Source organism: Denticeps clupeoides, chromosome 10, assembly GCF_900700375.1.
Source record: "Denticeps clupeoides chromosome 10, fDenClu1.1, whole genome shotgun sequence".
Classification (NCBI taxonomy): domain Eukaryota; kingdom Metazoa; phylum Chordata; class Actinopteri; order Clupeiformes; family Denticipitidae; genus Denticeps; species Denticeps clupeoides.
In genome coordinates this window covers 12111266-12130332 of record NC_041716.1, presented here as the reverse complement: position 1 = coordinate 12130332, position 19067 = coordinate 12111266, and the positions used below count along the sequence as shown (strand labels likewise).

The 19067-nt window shown below is 45.4% G+C and overlaps 2 long non-coding RNA genes across 2 annotated transcripts; one reads left to right on the top strand and one right to left on the bottom strand.

Moving 5' to 3' along the window:
* Positions 1 to 218: 218 nt before the first annotated feature.
* On the bottom strand, positions 219 to 9124 carry LOC114798527 (uncharacterized). The gene is made up of 5 exons (XR_003751073.1): positions 8966 to 9124; positions 5520 to 5720; positions 5212 to 5327; positions 4846 to 4907; positions 219 to 455 (listed from the first exon to the last, which is right to left on the bottom strand). It is a non-coding gene; the product is annotated as an uncharacterized LOC114798527 (long non-coding RNA).
* Positions 6383 to 10760, top strand: LOC114798528 (uncharacterized). Its single transcript, XR_003751074.1, has 3 exons — positions 6383 to 6625; positions 7044 to 7217; positions 8408 to 10760. It is a non-coding gene; the product is annotated as an uncharacterized LOC114798528 (long non-coding RNA).
* Positions 10761 to 19067: the final 8307 nt, after the last annotated feature.

Genomic DNA, 19067 nt, shown 5'->3' with positions numbered 1-19067 from the left:
CGCTACAACTGTATCTAGAGTCATGCAGTCATTCTCTCTTGCTCACACACACACACTCTTCTCCATTTGTATTCGCTGAGACGCACTTAAGAGAGCTGGGTGTGGGCGGAATGGCTCACAGTGTAAAGAGTTTCTGCGGCAGTATACTTGCTGATTGCTTCGTTCTCACTCCTCACAACAACCAGCTAAGACACTGCCAGAGAAACACTCACGGCTGCCACGGCTGACGCCTCGCTTCCCTCGAAAATCCCTCCGATGTTGGTGTCGCTTCCGAGACATGTCTGACAGGGGGACCGCTTCCTCTCAGGGGGAGAAAAACACCACAGAGGAGTCCCAGGACTTCCCAGCAAGCTCAGAAGAAGAGATTTCACAAGGTTTCCCAGAAACCGTCCTTCATTTTCCCTCTAGTACAAGCTGGCTGTTTCAGATGGTTTTGGTTTTTCAGGAAACTGATTCTGCAAGAGATGAAATGTATGTACATAGACATAGATAGATTAGTTCAAGCAAATTGTTTTGTGATTAAAGTAGACAAAACTAAGATTATATTCACACACACACACACACACACACACACACACACACACACACACACACATATATATATATATATATATATATATATATATATATTACTAATGCAAGAAATGACAAAATGTTACATATACTGTTTTCTTGAGTGTTTTGGAGTAAAATGTCTGATACGCCCCGTAGCCGAAAAAAAGTGTGATAACATCCAGCCAGACAAGACAAACAGAGGGCCCGAGCCCTGCAGGGTCCTGTCACCGCTTCCCCTCTGAGACATCCTTTACCCAGAGCATAGAGTAGTGCTGTACCAACACCACGAGTTTCAAGATAAGCTGAGAGAATGGGCTCCTAAATCACTGTCACCGGGCATCACTCTCAGCCGAGGTGGCAACTGGGCTAAAAACCTCTAAAGAAGCCAGAGCTTCAGATATCTCTCAGAATGAAAACACAGGCTCAGCAGTTTCTGAATGGCGCGGAGCGATCCAGGATTCCTTCTTACACCAAATTTTCCCTCATAACACCCTGTGCTTGACGGCATCTGATTATCATGGGTCCTGAAGCGGATGTGGTGGGAATGGACACATTTTTATTCACTTACCCAGGATGCACCCCCTCAGTCGCAAATAGTCTCATCGTGACTCACACTCACATAAATATCTGGTCTGTTGGTGATCTATTGGTGGGTCTGTTCAATGTAGCACAGGCCTACCAGAACCCGTTATGCATAAAGGATGCTGTACGGGAAGGTCGGCCCACACTGCAGCAGGCATAAAACGTCTAGGCTATCAAGCAGCTCTCCCCCTCACCGGATTTATTTCGGGCCGATAGTCCCGGTCTGTAAGGCACCAATCGTGGAACACTTCACCCAGGCACTTGTAATGGAATGGGACGGAACAAGGGACAAAAAGAGAGATAGGTAGTGATGGGACCGGCACTAGGGGACAGAAGCTGATTGCTGCAAGCCTCCGCAGAGAGAACACGTACAGCCGAACTGAGGTTGGGGACAAGCAGACAACTCCTACAGAGCGAATTTCAGTGTAGCAGGACACAAGGACACAGCCCACAGCTAGAGGTCACCAGGCAGTAATCGCAGTAAAGGGTCCGTTAAAGGTGCACAAATGGTTGAAATGTACCTTTCGGGACTTCAGAATTCCCCCGAATTCCCCAGACACTGACTGTGTTCGCATTATCTTTCCCAGTGAGTCTTCACCTCTGCTCTGGGCCAAATGCACCATTCTGATGCTACTGATTATCAGACATGTTGGGTGTGGCAGGTTTGTTCCTGCAGCAAAAAATTGGGAAATGTTCACAAATATTTTTCATTTGTATTTATGTACTGTAACGGCCTGGATATGAGACAGGAGAAGACGCCCCTTTTTCAAATTTCAATATGATATTCGTACAAAATAATGTCACTAATAATATCATTGTTGGTGTTTTTTTTTTATATAGACCCTGATTGTAAGACAACACCACGTATGCAACCATGGTATTTATAATGATGAAGATCATACTCAGAGAATCATAAAAAGTGAGAAGCAGATTCAGTATTATAATACGTATGTATAGATAAAATGAAATAAAAAAGTAAACTCACAATAAAAAGAGTAACTGTTACTTTATGGGTTTACAAAACCAAACTGATTTGTCAGTGCAACTACATTATTCTATCCAGCTGTCTGTGGTCATAGGCATTTACACCCATGACACCTACCCGTCCGGCCTGCTATGCCAGTAACGCGTGTCACGAACATGGTGGAAACCACAGGAAGTGCTTTATCAAACATCATTGCAGGGATGACAACCAGTCCACCATGAGATATGACAAAAAGGCAGCAGTAAGCAGTTCAAATTATCTGATGTCCCCACGTTGCTGCTTGTGTCAGTGACATCACATGATTGCTCCAGATCAAAGATTTGTGAAAGATTGTGTATATGGATGTCGGCTAAATATGAATAAGTCTCAAACATAAGAAAGATGCAGGATAAATGAACGATAGTCTACCAGGCTTCCTTAGCTGGTACTCGAGCAGTAATGTGTGTGAAGTCACACTCGCATTTAGTCACCCAGGTTTTTGTGAAAGTCATGAATGAGGAAGGTGGAATGGGGTCGGTCGGCCCGGCAGCTGCTGCCTTTAATCCGTGACAGGTGCAAATTTGCTCTCTCCGAGTGGGCGAGAGAGAGAGAGAGATTGAGATGAATATGGAGTCGCTACCACAGAGATGTCTGAATGGGGGATGTAAAACTGCCTAATCCCGTTCTGACTTTCCCTCTTTAGGGTTTTCAGAATTGTCCTGTAATGATGACTCAATCACACACATACACAACACTCGTGATCCTGTTTTGTTGCTAAATTGTTGTGTTTGACCCCCGTGTGTGTGTGTGTGTGAGTGTGTGTGTGTGTCTCGTGAGATGACGCTGCATGGACCACATGACTGCAGGAATGCCTCAGTGCTCTAGGTCTGATGTAATCCCTCATACTCACACACACACACACACACACACACACATACACACACTTTTGGGAAGGCAGTGCATGTGGTGTCTGAGGCACAAGCACCCAGCAACCTCTGGCACACATAAGATGGCCCACCATCAGAATACCTCTACAGTGAAATTAACACTTGCGGCCAAGTATAGGATGAGGGAATAAACAACTGAATATGGCGCTGATTGGGGAATGCCACAGTGGAGCTTTTAGTGATGCTTTCACTTTCCTTTCTGACTGTGGAAAGCCTGATCCTTCTTCACTTTCATTTCAGTCTTTAAAACCTGTACGCACCGACCATAGCATGATATTCATTTCTAACAAATAATACATCATTTGAGAAATGAATTGAATGAGAAACAGCCGCCTCAGTGTATACGAAGGATCCTCTCCTCTTCTATGTTTAAGAAAAAACTTCTCCCTCTCCATTCCTTCCCCTCTGTCGGCTGTCACTCTGTCTATTGTGCAGCAGTCATGTCATGCCATTCAATCATCTGAACTCTAATCATCTTAAAAGGAATGTGCGGCGGTGATTCAGCCTCCCATGCGCTCGCTCCCACAGCCGTCATTCACGTTGAAATACGACAGTTAGTTTTTACAGTTTACGCTGTTGTAACACACACACACACACAGATATGTCTATGTATATATCCGTGTGATTTATAAAGAGCCATAGACAATATGACATTAACATGGATTTTTAGGGCCGACTGAGACCATGCATGCACGTTTGTGTATCGTTTTTTTTTTTAATGGAGACACGTGGTTGCTATGATGCTCAAACACGGGCACAAAGTTCTTGCAGTGTGTTTGTGATGGTGCAAAGGCAGAGGAATTCACAAGCCATCAGATTAAATAAAAAAATATTTAAATGCACACAACCCCATTATAATTCATTTAAGATTAATTTATTGCAAAATGTGTGAATATTTCATTATTTATTAAAAATCTTTATGAACAATTAATTATCATAGTAAAAAATATATATATATGTATGTGTGTGTATATATCTATTTATTAATTGAATGGATCAATACTATCATTGTGTTTTTTTAGATTTATAATGATATTATAATATACTAGGACTGTCAATCTTATAGGTAAAGGTGTGATATTAACAACTTCACTCGAGATGCATGAACTCCACAGGCTGATCTTCCAAAGAGGAACATAATTTTGCCAAATGCATGGGGTTAAATTATTTAATTAGATGCAAACAAAACTTAAGCAGTTTGTTCAATAGTTTGTTTTGGCTAATAGATTTTCTTTTACATTTCTGTTTATTCTCTGGCTTAAAATGCTCGATGTGGCCTCTGACCTTTGGACACCAACGTTAATACTGAACAAGAATGAGCAGCGACGGGGAGACAGTGAAAAACAAGATGAAAAGGTTATTTTCCGGAGTAGTAATTGCACTAATTATTTCCAGCAGTCGGAGCAGCACATTAAACTGACCAGGAGAGAAACAGAAAGTCGGATTTACAGAAGTTAAATAGCAAACAACATGCAAATGTCAACTGACAAATAAGACTGACATGTGTCACCCGCTTGTTTCCCGAACCTTGCAGGACTTTCTGGGGGAACCGAAGTGCAAACACCGCATTCCTTCACAATATCGGTTTACTCTCGAGCCTCTTGATCAATGCCTGGTCTATTTGTAGACCTTTCTCTCATTAATATTTCAGAGGCCGGAGCACTCAAACACACGGCCATCGTCTGGCCGGGCCAGAACGTGCCGAGATGCGTCCCCGGCCGCCAGATTCTCATTCAGAAAGGACATTTAATACAACTCACTGTAAAACACACATGATTTGAGCAGAAAGGGACTTACGCGTGGCTTCTTGTGGTTTAACGTCGAGTCGGCTTGCTCCCGAGGAGGAGCCCCCGCGTTCCCTGTGAGGAACAAAGAGATGGAAATATGTCAGCAGCTGAAGGGACAACGTGTGTATTTAGGAAATGTATCAGAGAGGCAGAAAGTGAGTGACTGCTCAGCCCGAGGAGGGCTGCTCAGCACTTTCCCTTTTGTTTCGCCACTCGGCTGTGTTTGTGTGCTCAAGGAGATGCGTGTTTCAGAGGCGATGGTCTCCATGGAGTTGTGACCCGCCAGCACAACATGTCAAGAACCCAGGATGATGAAAAAAGTAGGAGGGGGAGTGGTTAAAAAAAAAAAAAACAGCTTAGAGGCTTATTTTCTTACGTTAACGTGACAAGAATGCCAGGATCTTCCCAGGACTGGGCTTCGAATTATGAGGACAATGTGTGGACTCTCAGCTGTCTCGCCGGACCTCGTACTACCTGTGTGGTCACAGTGGCCTGTGTACAGGACAGCACGATAACACAGACAACAACAGGAAGAGCACGACAACAGAATCAACGGCAGTCTGAACCTTACGCAAAGTGGCAGCAACAGGAAAAGGTTATAAAAAGCTAAATAGCGAGATATAGAGCGCCTGATGGGAAGTTCACCCTGAGTAACACAGAGAGCCGAGAAGACAGAAGACTCACCATGCCTGCATCTAGTCCGGTCATCCGCCAGGAGCACGTTTTGGCAGCGAGGGGCTTCTCTCTCTCTCTCTCTCTCTCTCTCTGAGGGTCGGTGGGAGCACAGCGTGAGGGAGTAGCTGACCACAAGCCTCGGGCAGGCCGCTACAAGTCATGGCATGTTCCTGCACGCCGCCATCCACAAGCACGTCCATTCAGCCGGGCCTGAGGGGGGAGGAGCGCAGAGGAGGGGACACGGGAGGAGGTGAGGAGAGGTTTTTTTCTTTTTTTCCTCTTTCAAACAAGCAGAGAGGGAGAAGGTTAGTTTTTGGTTTGTTGGTTAAGTTTTGTTGATTGGTACTATGGTGACCATGTGAATAATCTTGAGGCTCTCTTGATTAAATTACCTATATACACATATATGCCTATATTAAATTACATACATATATATACATATTCATATATATAAACACACACACATGCACATATATATGTATATAATTACATTACTAACTAAGAATGAACTAATACATTGTGAATAAATTGAATTATACGGGGAAAATAGACAAAAAAAAAAAACAGAATTGAGAGCTACAAATGATATTCTTTCATGCCTACTGAGCTTTGTCCAGAACTTTGGTATCAGAACGTTGGAATGAGACATTTTTTTTGTTGAACTCTGAGGAGAGGCCTGCAGTGGCACAAATTTGCGCTTGCGCCACCTGCTGTTGAAGCCCCTCTGGTGCAGAATGCACAAACCTGATGCGGCTTGATCAAAGGCGGGATGCGAGGGAGGGAGGGAGGGATGAGAGCGTATGGATTTATGTAACAAGACGACTGCTTTGATATCCCGTGTAATGACTTGCAGCTTCACAACATCCCAGCTGTGCCAGCATCTCCTGTGAAATGTGACTGATAGGATGCGATTTCTTAATTGCATGGATTTTTGTAGGCGGCGAAGGTTCATGGACGAGTTCTTGTGTTTGCTGGCTATTTGCAGACCAGGAAAAGAAGAAGAAGAAGAAGTCTGGTTAATTTCAAGAGACTCGCGTGGAATAGTGATACTCTGGCCAGGAGAAGCGACGTTTAATGTTTAATCAGCTCTTCCCAGAATCTACACATCCACAGAGGTTCTCAGCGCTCACTCTTTCTCTGTCTTCATCTAAAAATCGTCACAAAAAGACAGTGACTGTAGAACACAGAGAGCATGCATTTCTTTAGTTTTAACCTTCTTTTAGTTTATCGTTGCAGTTTCCATTTTCAATGTCTTTAAGACTGTATTGAAAATGTATTCTTGATAAATGTAGAAATTTTACACTAAATTTACTCTATTTTGTTAAATATATAACTATTTTGTTTAATATTTAAACCAAAAAATAAAAATTCAACATTATACAGTACATTATATATTGTTATAAATGTGTATATAGCATGTATGAGGGTTTATATTACATTTGAGAATTGACACAAAATTAATCTTGATTTTGGATACGTTGTTTTTTTTTTTTTCAAAGATCAAACGAATCCTGCACTTTTGTTCCATTTTAGCACCAGTGCATCTTGCTCTAAGTCCTGACCTACTTCTCCGAGGTCTTTCCACTGGTCGGTGGGAAATCACCCAGCTTCATCACAGAGGTCATGACCGATGCTTTCCTCTTTAATCAAGTGGGCATCTTTTCTGAGGGAGACGAATGCCCAAGAGGAGAAGGAGGAGGAGGTTAGGTGAGTTCATTAGTACAGTAGAGTGAGTTCATCACTGGGCAGAATTGCAGTGCTGCAACACAGCTCAGCAGATAAGAGCGGGTGAGAGAGAGAGAGAGAGAGAGAGAGAGAGTCTGCAGAGGGCTACTGTACTCAGCTCTACCTGGGTGCTGCTGCATTGCCCCACTGGAGAAGTGATGACCTTATCAATAAAAAACAAAGTCACATAGGCATCTGCAGGCGCGCAAGATGAAAAAGCAATTTGGGTCTCTGAATGTAAAAAAAAAAAAAAAGGGGGGGGGGGGGGGGGGGGGCGGGTTGGACGGGGACATGGCCTTTTTAATTCTTATCTCCTGCAGAGAAAGAAACACAGAGCATTTTTTTTGTTCTACTGCAACCTCACGCACGTGGCAGAAAGTCAAGCCCTGCAGTTGCCAGCGGTAAGAGGGTGCCGGTCCACCACTTACAGTGACCTACAATCTGCTGCATTGAGCCTGATTCCACCTGAGTCATCAGAACCCTCTTCCTCACCCCCACTCAAGACGAAAGGCGAAAAATACATTCGCTTTACAGTTAAGGTGCATCACGGCGATGTGTAATGCACTTGAGCAAGTTGTTCCTGTCAGTGCTCCGTGTGACGTGGCTGTGAAAGCCCCCCTCCACACAGCCTGGCTCCCGGCAGCGCGGTGAGACCCATTCATTCGGTAGGGTGACAAGTCGTTGGAGGGACACGCGAGGAAACCCTTACCCCAGCAGGTTGGACGATTGCTGCATTGATTACATCATCGGAACTGGAACACTGGGACGGGACAATGCACCATTAGGAGAGTACGAGAGAGAGAGAGAGAGAGAGAGAGAGAGAAGGCTGACTCGCTTGGCCCTTGCAGAGGGCACAGGCGGCGAGGCTCGGGGCTCGGGGCTACCCACCACTGCAGGACACTGCAGCGGCCACCTTCCGGCTGCCCGGCTCCCCCCTTCGTCCCAGACACAAGGCGATGGAAAATGCTAGTTGTTTTGTGGGTGCCTTTTTTTTCCACCCACAAAATGCAAACAAATTTATAACGCAAAGGACGGTGCACAGGATGAAGCTCTGAAAGGGAAGGAGGGGGGAGGGAGAGACGCCGGCGTAATAAAAGAGATAGCAGATAGGGGGGCTGGCGGTCAGGTGAGTGCGGCAGATCGGTTTATTTATTTATTTATTTGCTCGACAGGCCGAGGACACTGGGATCTCCGCTAATGACAGGAAGCTGACAGTGATGGATCGGCGTACCCCACCCCTGCATCCCCTGCCAGATCAGTGGCTGCAACTCTCCGACCCGCGCCTGGCAGTGAAGCGGTTAACGCGCCATGTCAGCCGGCCCTCCTGCACGCACGTGCGCGCGGGACGTCATTCGTTTGACATGTAGGATGCAGGGAGACCAAAAGCTGCGCACATGCTCCCTCTGAGACCCTGTCCTAACAAACTTCCTCCCGTCCGTGTCCGATTTTCCCCGCAGCTCCCTCCCCGCCTCCTCCATCCTTCTATTCCCCCCCTCCCTCCGCACCTGGTACCGGCCGGTTGGAAACTCTCTCCTCGTCCCCGAATAACTGGGTCCTGCGCCTGGACCTCAACGCCGGGTGCCGCAAACTCCTTAACTCTTTAGGCGCAGGCGTGCACGGAGCAGCAAACTCCTACAGATTCGCGAAGGGAGAAGGTCTCTGGGACGGACGTGCGAAGGACGAGGGAAGTTGCAGCTGAGGAGGGGAGAGAAACTTGCGTGTGGACTCACCTCCAGTCGGCTGCGGGCGCAGGATGGAGAGGCGCCGGTGGTGAAGTTGACTGTGGCGCTGCCTCCTCCGCCTCTCTCCACTCCCCTTCGCTTCTTCTCCTCAGCACCCTTCTCATTCTTCCTCTTCCCTCCTCCTTTGGCTCTGTGTCTCTCTCTCTCCTCCCGCTTGTCCCTCTATCTCCATCTCTCTGCCTCAACCCCCTCCTCTCTCTCGTCCTGCTGCTCCTCCTCCTCCTCTCTCTCCCTCCCTCTCCCTCTCTCGGTCTCTGGCGGTGCAAACTGCACCGCTCAGCAGTGTTCTCTCTCTCTCTGCTGCAGCAGCTCCTGCATGGTCTCAGCGTATCTGCGAGCGCAGAGACTTTTAAAGGGGAATGCAACGTGCGGGGTCAGTCTGCAACCCCCCCCCCCCCCCCCAACATGCGTCCCCTTATAGCCACCCCCCCCTCCTCCCGTCAGCTCAAGACACACACAACCACACAACCTCCTCCTAACCCCCATCCTTAGACACACACCAGCTGGGTGAGAGGCTGTTCATGAGAGGGACACCCCCCTTACACACACACACACACACACACACACACACACACTACTTTGCTCACTTCCTTGATGTCGTGGGACAACGGGTGACCCTCTGAAGGAGTGGCTGTGTGCGGCTGACAGCCCTGTCCCACATAGCGGAATGAGGGCTGTGCTGCACTCGCGTGCTTCAGTTAAGTCTGCGTTAAGTTCCAAACCTACAGCTCCTCATCATGAAAAACCTCCCTTTTCCTGCATCTTAAGAAACATAATCTGAGGAGGTTGCGGTCCTTCGCTGCTTGGGCCAGGGCCGCTGGTCTGGGAGTCCGTCACCAGCAATGGCCACGTGACATTCATCACCGGCACATGGAGCTTTGCATGCTGGGTGTAGGAGCCCTTTGTAACCTTCCCTGAGATGGCATTGCTGTTTGACTCAAAAAAAAATGACTAGAAAAATGACTAATGACTAAGAAATGGTAATGAAAAAGAAATAAAAACGATAAAAAACGGCTTCTTAAGGGTGCAGACGTTGCAGAAAGGTTGCTGAAAGGATTGGCCGGCTAATTCAGTTGCAGTAAATGCATTTGAAATGCACAATATTCACATCAGCAGTATGGTGACAGGTCCGCTGCAGCAGCCTCTCGCTCTCTCTTCCTCCCTCTTGCATGCCGTCTCTCTCTCGCTCTCTCTTTCAATGCAGCAACCAGCACGTTTTCAGACTCTTTTGGCCCTGTTTCTACTGGCCTGAAGTTGGAATACCTCCACTGGGATTTTACTCACCCCTTTTCGCTAATGCCTCACACTGAGATGCATCAGAATGGCCTGCATGGAAATAGCTATGACAACTATGATGTCATAATTGTACAAAATTGTCCCCCATAGTACTGAGGCTGAAGGAATTTTTACAGGTTATGAATTCAGCTGACTCTTACAGTCATAAATGCATTTGTTAAGACAAGCTCAGAGGAAATTCACCAGAATTGTTCCAGACAAATTTGAATAACAAGCTACAGCTACTAAGGATAACCGCAATTTTATATATAACGCACTATTCTAAATTCTAAATTAAATGCATGAACAAATGAAGAATCACTTTAATGGCAGTAATAGTGTACAGTAACAGAAGTAGTGTTATAGATTTTTTTCCGCATTTTCGTGTAGCGGTGTCCTGACTTTGACATGGGCAAATACACGTCCCCCACTGTCCCTCATCATTCCTGTAATGGCATCTCCGCTGATAAATAAAACATGGGGGGCGGCCCTTCCACGTGGCTGATCATTTTACCGACTTCCTTACCTGCCGTTCTGAGTCAGCTGTCATAGGCCTATCGCCACCGCCCCCCTCCCCCCAACTGCCCGCATGTACACACACACACACACACACACACACACACACACACACACACACTGCAAGCCTCACATTCATCACACATTCATCTCATGCAGCACCACTTCAACCCAAGGACTTTACCACAGAGATCGAATTTCAGATTGAGGCCATTTTTAAATTCCCCTGCAAAAGCAAACGCTGCACCACATTTTGTGGGTTTGCCGTCCACCTGCCCAGAGTCAAGTACAGAAATAATCTGGCACACGCTGCAAACGTTTGCCAGGCACATGCTGCAGTGGCCCTGGACATGCTGGAGCAGGGGGGTGAAATGCTACGGGCGCATTTCTGCAGCGCATGTTGAGGAAGGCGTAGAGAAATGGAGATGCCATTACACCATGCGCTCAGATTTCCCCTCCTGTGCACCACCGATTTCGGCAGGTATCAGCAGTTCGACTGGCCTGTCAGTGTGTGTACGTGCTTGTGTGTAGTGTGTGTGTGTGTGTGCGTGCATCCTGTGCACACCAGAGCATCAGTGGTTCCCTCTCCATATCCCGTCCCCCGTATTCCTGCAGCCTATCGATCAAGATAATAGATGTATTGATTGCTCAGTTCAGCGAAATTCACAACGACTTTGAGTCGCAGCATCGCTCTTGCCTGACATGTCCAGCTGATCTGCCCCCTCCAGTGAACGTTAACTCACGAATTGCAAGGAGCCTTCGGTCTATTGATGGATTTCCATCATATTTTGGATGGCCTTTGAGGTAATTCACAGCACAACGACGGTGGTACTGACAGCAACTCAGTCAGAGTGCAGCATTCAAACAGAAATCTCACAAGACAATAGCCCCTTTTGCAAATGCAAATTGAAGAATTGTTTTTTTTATTAGCTAATGAATTGAGGCTATGTGTTCATTTCTGCCGAACCAGAACGCATTATAAGAACCTGCACTGAATGCACTTAAACTTGCATGCACATTTGTTTCAGTTCATAAAAAAAACTACAGTGTTTAATTCAAACGAGGACATTAGAGTTCACAGAATTGTCAGAATAACCATTAACAGCATTTCCCCCAGTGTTGATAGGCCTTGCAAGCGTTGAAAAGTATCCCTTTATCCTCTGGGATCTGCAGCTTCTCCGCTGGCCTCATTCTGTGAAGCAGGGCAGATTCCTTGCATGGCAGGGCCCACTGCAGAACAACTCTGTCAACGCTAACCATATCCTCTTTCATGCCACCAATGAGGAAATGACTTTGAGCGTTTAAGCTAAGAGGAGAAACCCTGAGCTTGCAAACAATGAAATGAAAGGGCATGCAAATCTATTCACTCTGCATTAGGAAAAGGTGTGCACTTCAAAAATTGTAGTTGGTGGAGAAAAATCTATCAAATAAGTAATATAAGGAACCATTCTTTCCTGAATTTCTACCACTTTCAAAGCTGATATGATAAACGCCTTTTAACATGTTTCTTAATTTTCTGCAATGACCGTTTACCCGATATCGCTGTTTTTCTGACATCAGTCGGCTGTAAGTGTGTGTGTGTGTGCAGTGTCAGCTGGCAGTCGGACGTTTGAGGAGACTGTAGTGGTGTCACAGCCATGTGTGGGGCAGCCAGTGGCCCTCTCTGCACCTCTCGGCGTTAAGCAGATTGCTTTAGCAGCCTAATGATGGCCTGGCTCCCTGCCAACTGACTGCACTTACGCAAGTGGCTTTTTAATTCAAGAAGATGCGTTCTGAGCATGTGGGCTGTTGTTGGTTCCACAGCTCAAACTTCACGGAGCACAACCTGTAAAAAGTAGGGCTGTTAAAATGAACACGTGCCTTCCTGTGCGGGATGCAAACTTCATCTTCATCAGAGACAAGGATTCAGCATGCAGAGTGTGAGAATCAGACATGACAATGTAGTGTGTACATTATTTGTGATCATTAATTGTGATTATTTTGTAGATTTTGTGTGCCTTAATTTTTACACACATACCCACGCACACATTTATACGTTTATTATACATCACATTTTAATTTTGATGCACCAGGACAAATTCCTTGAATGTAACATATTTGGCAAAAACAGAACGATTGTGATTCTGAAATATTCAGCACATTTATTACATTGCGTATAACGGGCAGCAGTTCATGCACGACGTGCATAAATTTAAAAAGAACACTGCGAATAAACATAAAATTGAAATCTGCCTCATGCATCACAGGCGTAAAACAAGCTTGAAACAGATCTTCCGGAAAACCCTCCCGGAATGTGTCCATACATTATAAACTTTACAGTGCAGCTCATCTGAGAAGGCCTGCGAAGTTATTTCGGCCATTCCGTCCCTTCTAGGTTTGGACTAATGAAATGATCTGTCTGAAAATACACGGCGAGAGTATATTTCTCTGAAGGTTTACGCTCTCTTTGCCGGGTGCCTCCGGGGAAACTGTCCACATTATGAGCAAAAATTAATTTTTTCAAAAGAACAGTCACACAATCTTCTCACGCCAAGTACAGCATGGAAAAGACTAGCGGCTCCTTTCCTGAGGTGATGGGCATATGACCTTTAACTAATTATCCATTTGTCCTATAGACCTTTTTTTTATTGTGTGGTCCTGATTAAGAATAGTTGAACATTCCTCTCATTATTTTTCTTGTGCCTATTATGTTTTAAAAAAAAATGATGGAGGATATAAAGTGATGCGTTGGGAGGGTGACCTCTGTTAAGTAGGCAGGACTCTCCACACTTTACGAACGTGAATGCGAGGGCCAAACTTAATTCCTTTCATAGAATTTACCTGAAATGTATTTTTAAGATGGGTAACCGCACCGATTGTGTGCCGTGTGGAACCTCGGACAGCATCTGCTGCTTTGCGGAACGCGTCGGGGGGAGAACAACGCGCTGCCCTGCAGCATTTAAAGGGACAGAGCAGCATTGCCTGACATGACCTGAGAATCGATGCAACTGAATAACTGTGTCAGCACGATTTACTGCTCTCGAACACACCGCTGCTTTACCTGCTGCGGATAGAATCTGGCAATTCCAACGACAGAAAGGCGCAGAATCTTCACGGAAAATGCACAACCATTTTTCATTTGAAGCGTGGGTTTTTGAAGTCACGTGATGGATAGATTGTAGTTGTCTGTGTTCAATCCTGAAAGGCAATCATCAATTAAGCTTTTTGTATAAGTGATATGATTTCTCAGTATTTCGAAAGAATGTGTCTGTGTGTTAGTGTGTGTGTCCCAGCTATGTTCGCAGCTAATGCAATCAAAATCTAAAAGAGAACATGGTCATCGACAAAAGCCAGATCCTCGGATGGATGCAGACATTTCAACCTGTACAGTCTCCTCCTGGATGACTTGGGATGTCTGTGGATGTTACTTGCTGTGCGCTGATTGGTCAGTCTCTTCCAGCCCTGCATGTGCCAAGGAATCATGGAGAGATACCAGTCAAAATACAAGAAGATTTTGGACGGGCATAAACAATTTGTTAAATCTGAACAAGGGATAACGCTCATGTTTCACAACAGCCAGAGGCCTAAAGGTGCTACTCAAATGTGATCAGAGATTTAGAAGGAGCGTTCATCATAAATGTGAGGAGGCATATGTCTGGGTGGTTGTGAGAGTGAGAAGGTTTTCTTGATGACAGAGAGATGGCGGAGCTGCTCTGATTGCGGCTGGATGCTTATTCCTCCATCTGGGGACCACAGATGAGAACTGGGATTGCCTTGTGCGGCGGGCTGGCAATGCCAGGCTTCATTCCTTGGAGGACTGCAGATGTTGGGATGGAGCGTGAGCCTTTATAGTTGGGTTCAGGTCCAGAAATCCTTTCACGTTCTTTCACATTAATTTTGTTAAATAAAGAAGTGGCTTTTAGACCCAATCCTCAATGTGCAGTGCATGCAGAAATGCTTTTACTTTCACCATTAAAAACGGCTCTGAGTTCTGCTGTCCGTTTTCTAGAATTTCTAAAAATTCTGCAGATAGGCTTTGATAATGCACCGGCCAGTTCCAATTCAGTCATTCCACTGCAGCAGATTAAGTAACATGTTGGCAGCAGAAATATATTAATCACAGCAGCAATTAACCACTGAAAAGCAGATTTGCTTTTTTTGCTCACTTACACCAACACATCCATTTATTGGTAGAATTGCACTAGTTTTCATTGGTGGTTTAAGCGGTTATGCTACTTGCTACCATAATAGGAATTCTCTGGGCAGTGAAATTCTGCGATGTGCCGATGATGAGCTCCATTCATTGGCACCAAATCTCAATCAGTCTCGTGCCACCCACATTCCACACAGCAACCCAGCAGCCTAGAGATATTGGCTTTGGTTCAGCACAGCCATTTGTTCCTGCCAGAAAGAGGCATGGGCGCAACCTATTACGCTCCATGGACTAGATTCTGAAATTGCAGTTCATCATGATGGGGAACAGCTCTTTTGCCATGCTAAATCGTTCAAATGCACCTTCCCGCTGTTCAAAATCACAATCTGGAGTAGAACAGATTTGTATATTGGCAGCGCTCACATGCAATCGGATGGCGCTTCATTTCATAATAAAATTAGACTTTAATAAGACTTTTTTGTACTTTGAATAAATGTTCGGCACACAAAATTCTCCACAATTGCCACAGCACACAGTTTTATGATGTAATGAGTACAAGTTAATAGGCAGTGCTTTAAACACACACTGTAGTCTCAACAGAGCAACTTAAGAGCTGGTCACCATTACAGTATATCCGCTGATAGGTTATGCTTTGACCGCCTGCTTACAATGACACCAGTAAAAGGATGGATATGGCAGCTCTTGAATACGTTCTTGAATTTGAGGAATTGTTCTCTATATGGGTGGGTACAAACTCATCTATATGCTAAAAGGATTACACAAAAGTGTAAAAAAAGGCAATTTTGGTCTTGTCTATCTAGACACCATTTAATAACAATAATGCATTTGTTCTCTGCAAAGAGATGTAATTTACATAATTATTTGAAGTTAGAATGTGAGAGCCAATCAGAAATGGTCACTCAAGACAGATGTAGAACAATGCACCCTGCCAGACTGAAAAAACAGTTTATAAATGGCTTTAGGAAAACACAAAAAATAGGTTAAGGTGTTCATTTGGCCCCAGAACACAACATACAGGAATTAAAGAACCTGCCTCACCCAGACAGATACCACAGGGCTCCTTTAAACAAAATGCAGTAGATTCCTTAGGACCTGCACAATATTTGACAGACATAATGGGACATACCGTTAAATATGTTAAATAAGACAAAGTAATGGTATTAACAACATGGTCTTATATCGTTAATAATAAAGCATCAGCAGTGAACCTAAAAATGTCCTCACAAGAAAACTGGCCTCCACTGGAATTGGTTCTGGATTCACTAAAGGTCAATTTGCTGTCCACTATCAATGAGGAGAGGTGTGTCGCAGAACAAGGCAGGCGTACTGGGGCAGCAGGTAGACGTGGCCAAACAACAAAAAAAAAAAGGATTTTGATTGTGTGATTGTGTTTATTGTAGTGACAATTATTTACAGTGCTACCAACATCATGGGAAACTATCACGGCAGGGACCCAGGGCAGCAATAAAAGACATAAGCACGTCAAACACCCCGGGCCGGCTTACCTGTCCCTCAAAAACGTACAAGTCTTGGTGCCTGGCCGCTACTCCTAGGGTGTATAAGTGTGTACGTCCTATGGGGGATACGTCCCACAACAAGACAAAAACCGCAGCCCACATGCAACGTCTAGCAGGTGCGGTGGTGCGACACGCAGCCATTAGGTTCACCGAGAGCCTTTTAAAAGTCGGCGCAGTGACCATATACGGCCAGACTCTGAGGTCCCATCAGCCATTAAACGCTCCTGCCCTCCTCCTCAGCGCGCCCAAGGAGACTGCGGGGAGGAACTCGGCCGGCCGTAGCTCACCAGTGATTCCCTCACACCGCCTCTCACCATCAGCAGACTACAGTAGCCAAGCCCTGCAGCCAATCTGACAAATGAGTGCTGGGGGACGCTCACAGCGCCATCACACCCTCCATGCTTGAGTTTTTTTTTTTTATCTGCACAAACACATATGAACTCACATAGGCAAATAATCATAAATGTGTACGGAGCAATGTAAACACAACAGGAAATTGAGCTCTGTGGGGGTCACGGTCCGACAAACTCTCTCCCCCCCCCTTCAACTTTAGATGCCTAGAATATCCGTGCAAACGTATGATGGTCCTTGAGGGTAACCTGATGGGGGCTGGGAGGCTGGGTCTAGCTAGTCTACCTATAGCCACTGCATCACCCCCCACATCTGGCTGACGCAGTGTGCAGACCTTCACCTTGCTTTTGTGCAAGGTTGTGGTGGTGGTGGGGGGGCTTACCTCATCCCATACAGCTGATGCTAGCTACACCGCGGGGTGGGGGGAGAAAGCAGCGACCTGGGGCTGTCGGAGAGGGATGTGGTATCGATTACCGTCGGAATTTAGTGTTTTAAAAGCGGAAGGGGGGGGGGGGGGCTAAGCTAGGCAGCCCGCATGCCTCTCCGGACGCCATGAGCGCGGTCAGCACATCCAGCTGCCGCTGCACAGGAAAACGTGGATTTCGACGTGAGACAGCTGAGTGGAGGGTAATTTAATTCAGGAGCTTCTCTCGCTGCCAGCCACGTAAAGTGAGCTGCATCACCTTCAGCGTCATCCAGCCCTGTCCTTTAAACTTGGAGGTCTGGAGACCTAAAATAGAAAAAAAAGGAAGTCCTAACAAATCAAACCACTTCTATCACGGAAATAAACAAAAAAACAACAACAAAGCTTTCAATTTTCAGAATCTCAGGAGAGTTGCTGAATGTGCCATTATGAAAGGTCAAAGGTCAGTGGATGAAGATAAGAAAATTGTTCATCATTGTTAGACCGGAAAACCATTTTTCACACAAACACACACACACACTAAATATATATATTTAAAAATTTAAATGGGGGTGGGGTTCATAATATTATGTTAGGACCTGTAATTGCTTTTGTGCAAATTTTGTAACTGACAAAACCTATATTAAAAAACCCAATTTATGTCTTACTTTAAACTGTAATATACAATAAAAAGTGCTTCCAAAAGTCCCAGTTTGTTAATAATCATTAATCGACGTGCTATGCCACAATCTGACACCAGGTGGCAGTAGAGTGCTTTCATAGATTTCAGCCCATGGTCCTTTCACAGCTCTTGATGTACAAATATATACAAAGCATGCAGGAGCATTTAAAAGTGCAGTCTACCCACTCCTCTTCAGTTACTGACCTTAATAGGTCTGATTGTAGAAAGAAATATAAGTACCAAGGAAAATCTAAGTACCCAGAGCATGAGAACCAGGGGGGCACAACTAGATCTTTCAGTATGCTAAACTCAAGCAAGCGTCTCCTTTTAACAGTGGACACTGATGCAGCAGCTACATGGGCAGTGACTGATTACTCAATTTGTGAATTAGTGTTCCTTTTGGCTCTGATGGAAAGGCTTTCGAGTCGTACTCTGATAAAGCTGCTAGGCTTTCCCCACATTATAACGTAAACATTTATACATATGCAGTTCCTATAGATAGAAAAAACAGGTAAACAAACAAGTAAAGTACTGAGGAATACAGATCATCATGCTTCAAATCTGCATTATTTTGTTATTGTCTGAAAAAAATACGAGGATTAAAAAGTAATTTAAAGTCCTGCTTGTAAAATCAGGTCAGGCTCATGCAATACTCAAGGCTTACTAAAGTCAGCTTTAGCTCTCTTGCTCAATGACATCTGCATTACATCATGCCACGTTAATCAGCTATTTGAGAATTATGCAGTTCTTGCAATTGTGCGTCATAACGATTCACGTGGCGAATTTGCAATGGACCATGGATTCCCGGGTCAGACGTTCTTCTGGGTGTCGTTTTTGGCGAGCGCGCTCACTTCTCCTCCTCTCACAGCTGGCAGTAGTAAGTTGACCTGAGGCTCTATTGAATCAGGCATCTTCACTGTCCAGCAGGTGGCCCATACATCTCCACGCTCTCCAAGCGGCCCAGGCTGTCTCTGTTTCCTATGTTCTAAAGATCACAGCCAGTCACTCGTCTAGGTCCATGCGCTGTTGAGAAGAAGCTAGTTGCAGCAGTAGCTGCAGGGTTGACTCAGTCTGTGTAAAACCGCTTCAGACACAAGGGGACAGTAAAGACGCGTCACAGTTTCGCAGACGGCTGTGGCACTCAGCGTTTACAGCGAGGTCTGGCCGGATTTTGGCTCTGAGCATCGCTACAC